Source organism: Tachyglossus aculeatus, unplaced genomic scaffold, assembly GCF_015852505.1.
Source record: "Tachyglossus aculeatus isolate mTacAcu1 unplaced genomic scaffold, mTacAcu1.pri SUPER_32, whole genome shotgun sequence".
In the NCBI taxonomy this organism is placed as follows: Eukaryota; Metazoa; Chordata; class Mammalia; order Monotremata; family Tachyglossidae; genus Tachyglossus; species Tachyglossus aculeatus.
Window position 1 is genome coordinate 1669239 of NW_024044838.1, and position 8091 is coordinate 1677329.

At 53.1% G+C, this 8091-nt stretch overlaps 1 pseudogene; it reads left to right on the forward strand.

Annotated features, from left to right (window-relative positions):
- Positions 1 to 3619: 3619 nt before the first annotated feature.
- LOC119921886 lies at positions 3620 to 4648 on the forward strand (annotated as a pseudogene).
- The last annotated feature ends 3443 nt before the right edge of the window (positions 4649 to 8091 follow it).

An 8091-nucleotide genomic window follows, 5' to 3' on the forward strand; every position in this document is an offset into this window, starting at 1 on the left:
GGCCCCGGCACTCATCTTCCACCTGGTCCTGGTCTACGTCCTGCACCTGATCCTGGCCTTAATCCAATCCCTGGTCCTAGTTCGCCTTCTCCACCTGGTTCTGACCCTCGTCATCTGCCTACCCCTGGCCCTCCTCCTCCCCCTTGTCCTGGCCCTAGTCCTCCTCCATCTGGTCCTTGGCCCCCTCCTCCCACGGCCCTGGCCCACCCCTTCCGCTTGCTCTGGTCCTCCTCCTCTGGCTCTGCCTCAGCCTCCTCTACCTGGTACTGGCCCTCCTCCTCCATCAGTTATTAGCCGTCCTCGTCCACCTGATCCTGTCCCTCCTCCTCCTCCGATGGCATCAAATGAACAGGCTGGAACCCAGTTCTGGCCCCAATCCAAGTGCCATTCCCAAGCGCTTATCACAGTGCTCTGCACACGGTAAGCGCTCAGTAAATACGATTGAATGGATGAATGTCATACCAACCCCCTCCTGGGGCACCCATGCCTCACCAGAAGTGTGCCCAAGCCCAGCACTTAAAACTATCCAAGCTCTACCCTGGTAGGCGGGTCTCCCCCTCCCCGGCCCACCCCCAGACTCGAATGGCGCTCCACTGTCAGCGCCCCCACTCCCTACCGACTCCGCTGGCTGAAGGAAAGGCGGTCCCAACCTGGAAAGGAGGTAGGGCTTTGACACTGGCGCGGTCCAGTTCCCCCCATCCCCGAGTCCTGGGGTTAGCGTCCACCCCCCGCCTGGCCTCCTTCCTCTCGCTGGCGTCCAGAGCAAAAATGGGGGTTCACGGAGAGGGCCGGGCCCCCTGAACCTGCTTCTCTCACATGGCTGTCTGGGGCCGGAATCCTCTCAATTCTTCGGAGGCCTGAACCTACGGCACGTCCCAAGGCAGCCCCCATTGCCTCAGACCTGGATCCCCAGGATAGTCCTGTTGCCACCTCGCCCTCCTAGGCTTCGTCTTCTCCTACGGAATGGGAGCCCTCAGAAGAGGGCTTCCTTCCCCTCCCCCTCGTCCCCCTCTCCATCCCCCCATCTTACCTCCTTCCCTTCCCCACAGCACCTGTATATATGCAGATATGTTTGTACATATTTATTACTCTATTTATTGATTTTACTTGTACATATCTATTCTATTTATTTTATTTTGTTAGTATGGTTGGTTTTGTTTTCTGTCTCCCCCTTTAGACTGTGAGCCCACTGTTGGGTAGGGACTGTCTCTATATGTTGCCAACTTGTACTTTCCAAGCGCTTAGTACAGTGCTTTGCACACAGTAAGCGTTCAATAAATACGATTGATGATGATGATGATGAAGAACTGGCCATCGTTCTCTGCCAGTCTCCTCTTGTAGGATCTCAGGAATCTGCGAATCTTGGTCGAGCAGTCGTTTTCTAGAGTTTGAATTTCTGAAAAGGTGGTGGTAAAGAGCACGTGAGATGTAGGGAAGAGAGAGAGAGACAGAGAGAGAGGGAGAGGGAGAGGGAGAGAGAGAGAGAGGATGTCTATGTTTGAGACTCTCTGGAAAAGGATTCCCAAGTCCTCAACGGAGAGCAGCGAGCTTTCTAGAATGACGGTGATGGTGTGTACTGAGGGGAAAGGAAAAGAGCCATTATTTTCTCGTTTGTTTGCCGATCCATCCGTCCAATCGCTTCCCAGAAGGACTACAGACGCTCGGTTTCCATGTCCATCCCACGGAGGCAGGGAGGAGAAGCCAAGAGAGGACTCCTTTGGGATCCGTCTAAGAAAAGGGGCCGGGCCTGATCATGAGCATATTTTGCAGTTTTCTGTTTGCTTCTTTTTTCTTTCCCGAGCGCTCTCTTCTCTCCACTCACCAAGGAAGACAATGGCCACAAATTTCACATCTGGCTGGGGCCAGTTGGTATATGCTAGACCTTGGGACGAGAAAATGGGATGGCTATACTCAAAGCTTTCCATATGGGGAGGAAGAGAAGGAGAAGGAGAGTGAGAGACGCCAGCCCACCCCCAACCTCCTTGCGGATACACCCCAACTCTCCAACTCCTAGTTCCACCCAAGGGCACTTGGCTCTTAACCTCCTCCGGGTACCTTTCGCAAATCACCCCCTCTAGACTGTAAGGTCATTGCAGGCCGGGAACGTGTCCACCAACTGTTTAACTGTACTCTCTGAGGCACTCGGTACAGTGCTCTGCAAACAGTAATTACCCAAGATATCCCACCCATGTGTCCCCCAGGAGGGATCTGCACCCACAATCCCACACCCTGCCCATCCCTGACGTACTTACCAAGGCCTCACAGATGGTACCGTAGGCTGTGCTCTCCCTCTCTTCCCAGCTCAACATCCACCCGACTACTTGGGAGTGCCTCCAGCCGACATTCTGGGCCAACTAGAAGAATGTATATCTGGCTTTCTGGAAACGGGGAGCCCGAGGGGTGGGTGTCAGAGGGCGGCGGATCCCAGGTCCAGGGGCCCAGAGACGATGGGCACTGTGGAGGGTGGGGGAGACTCACTTTGACTACTGTTGGGTGCTCGTCCTTCAGGTGGAAGACGACAGGAAGGAAGCAGCAGATCAGCGTCTGACAGAGGCCGGCTTTCCTCCCAATCACACAGCCGCTGGCTACTGCTGCCAGCACAGCCAGGGCTGCCACCCGCACCTGGGGTCTCTCCTGAGGGGAAATTCCCGGTGCAGGGTGTAGGAGGGGCAGGAGATGGGTGGGGGGCTGCTGGCACCCTGGCGAGGGCTGGGGACACTAGGGCAGAGATAGCAGGGTTACTGAAATCTCCGGGGCAAGAGCAGCGCTGGCAGATGGGGAGACACAGTGCCTGGGGAAGGGTGTGGGAGCGCCGTGGGTCGCCGCTGAGGTGACGGGCTGGGGAAGCGCTTCAGATTCCCCAAGCTCTATGGGAGCCGTGGATGCGGCTGCCCCCACTTGGGTTCTCTCCTGAGGAGAGATCCCCGGTAGAGTGTGTGAGAGGGGCAAGAGACGAGTGGGGAGCTTCTGACACCAGGGCGGGGGCTTGGGACCCCAGGGCAGGGATAACCGGGGGAGAGACGTCTTCCGGGGGAGTGTAGGGAGCGAAGGCAGCGCCGGCAGCAGGAAAGCTGCGCTCGGGTATGGGGGAAGCCCTGTGGCTCGTTGCGGGGGTGACGTTATTGGGAAGGGCAGCCGATGCCACGAACCCAGGGGGAGCGGCCCCCTCTGGGTTATGGCACAGCCGGGTCGGTGGCCGCGAAAGCTCAGAAGGATAGGAAGGAAGGAAAGGAAGACGGATGAGGAAGCACAAAACAAAGCTAGAGAGAGAGAGATACAGACAGATAGACAGACAGAAAGAAAGACAGACAGACAGACTACCATTGGGACTCACCCTGGGAAAGGAATTCCAAGTATTAATCGAAGAGCCCCAGATTATCCAGATTGATGTTGCTGGTGTATACTGAAGAAGATCTGTAGGCCTTCCAGGAGGCCTTCTGGAAATGGAGAACAAGAATGGGGGTTGCAGGGGGAGGGGAGGTGTCAGAGGAAGAGGGAGGGGAGGACCAGTCGCCCAAAATAGGCAGGGACTGCAGAAGGTGGGGAAGACGCATTTTGCTCACTGTAGGGCGTTGGTCCATTACGTGGAAGAGGACAGTGAGGAGGCAGTGGAACATCAATGTTGCAGTTGGTAGGCTTCCTTCTCTATCAACCAGCCACCAGCCACGGTTCCCAGCAGCTCCACGGGAGCAGCCTGTATTTGGGGTCTCTCCTGAGAAGAAACCCCCGTTAGAGTGTGTAAGAAGGGCAGGAGGTGGGAACGGGGCAGGTTCATGTCCCGGGCGGTGGTTGAAGGTCCCAACGGTTTTTATTTTTATTTTCTAATTTGTTTGCCTATCCATCCATTCACCCGTTTCGTAGAAGGACTATCGCCGCTCGGCTTCCATATCCAGTCCCCAGAGGCATGGAGGAGGAACCAAGAGGGGCCACATCTGGGATCCCGCAAAGAAAAGGGGCTGGGCCAGAACATGACGCTTTTTTTTTTGGTTTTTTGCTTGTTTTCCTTTCTTTCCCCAGTGCCTTCCACTCTCCACTCATCGAAGACGAGCACGGCCGTAAATTTCACATCTGTTTGTGGGCAGTTGGTATAAGCCAGAGCTTGGGACAAGAAAATGGGATGGTTGTCCTCAAAGCTCTCCATCTGAGCAGGAAGAGAAGGAGAGTGAGAGACCCCTGCCCATCCCCAACAGGCTTGTAGATGCCCACCCCCAAGTCCCCAAAACCTCGTTCCACCCCAGGGCACTGGGCTCTTACCCTCCTCCTGGTCCATTTCCCAAATCAACCCTTCTAGCCTGGAAGTCATTGCAGATCGGGACCTTGTCCACTAGCTGTTCAACTGAACTCTCCCAAGCACTGGGAACAGTGCTCTACACATGCTAATTACCCCCGATATCCCATCGATGTGCCTCCCAGGAGACATCCGGGCCCACCATTCCCCCTTAGACTCAAGGCCGCCCCTCCAGCCCCCCACCCATCCCAGTCGTACTCACCAAGGCCTCCCAGATGGTACCATAGGCCGTGCTCTCCCTCTCCTCTCCGCTTAGTGTCCATCCAACTACTTGGGTGTACCCCCAGTCGATGCTCTGGGTCAGCCAGAAGAATATGTATCTGGCTTTTATGAAATGGAGAATCCGAGGGTGAATTTTAGAGGGAAGAAGAGACCAGGACCAGGGACCGAGATGAAGGGGAATGTGCAGGGTCTGGGAGACTCACTTTGCCCACTGTCGAGTGCTCGTCCTTCAAGTGGAAAAGGACAGGGAGGAGGCAGCGGATCAGCTCCTGCTGGAGGCAGGCTTCCTCCTCCGTCACCCAGCTGCCGGCCACAGCTGCCAACAGCTCTAGAGCGGCCACCCGCACGTGGGTTAGCTCCTCGGGAGAAACCCGTGGTGGAGTGTGTAGGAGGGGAAGGAGATGTGAAGAGGGCAGGTCTTTGACCTTGGGCGGTGGTTGATGGTCCTGCCGGTTTGTAGCCATCCGTGGGGAGATGTCGGCATCTTCGTGGAGGTCTCTGACCCAGGCGGTGGTTTATTGTCCGCACCAGTTTGTGGCCTTTCAGGCCTCACACTTGGCTCTGGCCCTCGTTCTCACAGGCTTACTATTCTCCCCCAGCCTAGGAGCACTAAGAATAACCTCAGGCCATACTTCTTATTCTGCCTCTGCACGTGGGAGTTGAGAAATGTGCAGATCGTGTTTTCAGCACTTGTCATGATAGTTTACTCTAGTACCGTTCCTGCACTTTAGCCCAGTGCCTGGATCAAGCCACGGCTGTGGCCTGGGAGATGCAATCGGCCGTGTTCCCATCGGAGTGGAGCAGCAGTGGTGGTCATGCAGACAGTGGTTATTCCCAACACTCCACGATAGGTTAGTTCAGGTCCACACGCAGTAAACCACTTGGTATCCTTGGGAGTGGATATCCTCTCTTCCCTGGAACCTCGGTACATGAATTTTCCTATTCTATTTCGGTTTGTCCTATTTGATGTACGCTGCTGTTGGAAACCGCAGAAGAATAGCATAGAAGCGAAGAAATGGGATCCCCCTCATGCCTGTCCAGATAAGGCATTGGATATAGATCCGTCAAGAGCCTCACTGGGCCACGGATGGACCAGTGCCAAAACGTGGGATAGAAGAAAGGGGGATACGTCCCGATGGGTAGAGATTAAGCTCTGCCTTTATTTGTAACAATTAGCTAAATTTAGTGTCTGAATTGCAGAAGTAATCGGTAGATCCATCAGATTTCATGGGAGCTTACTGCATGCAGAGTACCTTGCTGAGTGTTTGAAAGTCTACAATATCACAGAGTTGGGGGACACATTCCCTGTCCACAAAGAGCTCACAATCTGGAGTACATAGTATTTACATTACTATAAATAAGATATGTTTATAATATAAATAACTAAGGTTGGTCTAGCCCTCAGTACTGAATTGCTGGATGACTGCCATCAAGACCTCCAGGTGACTCGGGGGAATCTGCTTCTTTGGCCAATCGATGGGATTTATTGAGTCCCTACTGGGGGCAGAGCACTTTACCGAGCGCTAGGGAGAGTAGGATTCAAAAATCGGCTCAGCTTCCGCTTCATTTTCAGGAAGGTGATTGAGGGTCTGAAAAATTATAATGAAGGCATTTGTAAAGCGCTGACTAGGTGCCAAGCACTGTTCTAAGCACTGGGCTAGGTACAAGATCATCAGGTCAAAATACAGTCCCTGTCCCACATGGAGAACCCAGTCTAATAATAATAACTGTGGTATTTTTTAGTCGCTTGCTATGTGCCAGGCACTGTACTAAGCACTGTGGTGGATAAGACCGGATCGTGTTCGATCTAGTCCCTGTCCCACATGGGGCTTCTTCTCTTCATCCCCATAGGTACGCGACCCTCACAAGCTCACCTTCTCCAGGAGACCATCCAAGACTAAGGCCCTTTTTCCTCTGCTCCTCCTCCACTCCCCATCGCCTCTACTCACTCCCTCTACTCTACAACCCCTCCCCACCACACAGCACTTGTGTATACATGTTCATATTTATAATTCTACCGATTTTATTGATCATGTGTATACATCTATAATTCTATTTATTTATATTGATGCTATTGATGCCTGTCCATTTGTTTTGTTTTGTTTTGTTGTCTATCTCCCCCCTTCTAGATTCTGAGCCCGTTATGGAAGGATTGTCGCTATTTGTTGCCGTATTGTACTCTCCAAGTTCTTAGGACAGTGCTCTGCTGACAGTAAGCACGCAGTGAATACGATTGAATGAATGAATGAATGAAGGATGTCAGACTAGGAATGCAGGCTCCGGCTTCACAATAGAAACTATACGAGGAGGACTTGGCCAAGCTCGTTGTGCATATCGTCCACGCAGCTCACACTGGATTTGCCCTCCAAAACCAGACGGCCAAGGTACGGGAGACCTGGTGCCGTACGTCTACAGGACTCGGGTAGGACCGAATAGACTCCGAGAAACTGGAAGTTATTTAGGCATTCCTTTCCTCGTGTTTCCCCACTGTTGCCTCCCCCATTGGTCCTGGCATATTTTGACTTTCCTCGCTCAAGACATGGCTTAAATAGTGTCATGCTCTGTTGTTCTCCAGCTTTCTCTATAGCTTTTTTCCCCGCTGCTTCTCCACGAAGATCCACCTGAACGCGCTCTGCCTAGAGCAACACTGGAGCTGACCGGTCGGGATGCATTTGGAGTCTCCCAACCAGAGCTAGCCACACCGACCCCATTTTGGAAAGGTCCTCCTTCTCCTCTGTTATCAGGGAATTGTTACATGCTCTGAGTTGTTTATGTATAGGTAACAAAGACTTGTAGTTAGAGGCCACACCTTGCTCATATGGCTCAAGGTTACACTTAACAGGGCCGAAACATCTCACCCAAATTCCCCTATATATTCCCCGTCTTCCACGTCCACAAAAACATGTTTCTATGTAGAGTAGGGTCCATGCGGAAGAACCTCTATGTTACGCGTTACAGGCAGATAATCTTTTCCAAACATGGCGGTCATATTGGATTGCTCGCCTGGTTGGTCGGGGAATATGAACGCCCAGCTGCCACTTCCACGCCCACCCCCATCAAAACAATGTGCACCTGGGCTAACTAACTCTTCCTCTTTGCAACCCGGAGGGGAGGCTAGCACAGTCCAGAGTGTTTTTGGCTTAGCCTGGGACTCCCGGCCCGAGGCTCTGTAAAGGCCCCGACAAGTTCTAGAGAGGAAAAGGGGTTCGAGGACCTGTCTGTCAGAGATTGGGTTTGAGGCATGAGCTCAATCCGCCCCGTGATGGGGTGAGTTACTGGGTCCCTAAAGGATGTAATACCTTTCGTTTGAGGTATGAGCATGTTTTGTAAACGGATGCACAGCTCTTGTAGGTTTATGCAGTAAAGCCATAGCTTTTCCATAGACACATACATCGAAGCCTTAGCCTTTACGTAGGTTTTCGCAGTAAAGTCATAGTTTTCATGACCAAACTCACTGGGTCTGTTTGCTTCCTTCTTCCACGCCTGAATCTAAGTGTCCACCAATGAACTCCCTCCTTCGGGATACGTCGGTAGTCCAGTGATCTCCTGAGGTTGCTGACCCGGGTGGGGGGAAGCAGACC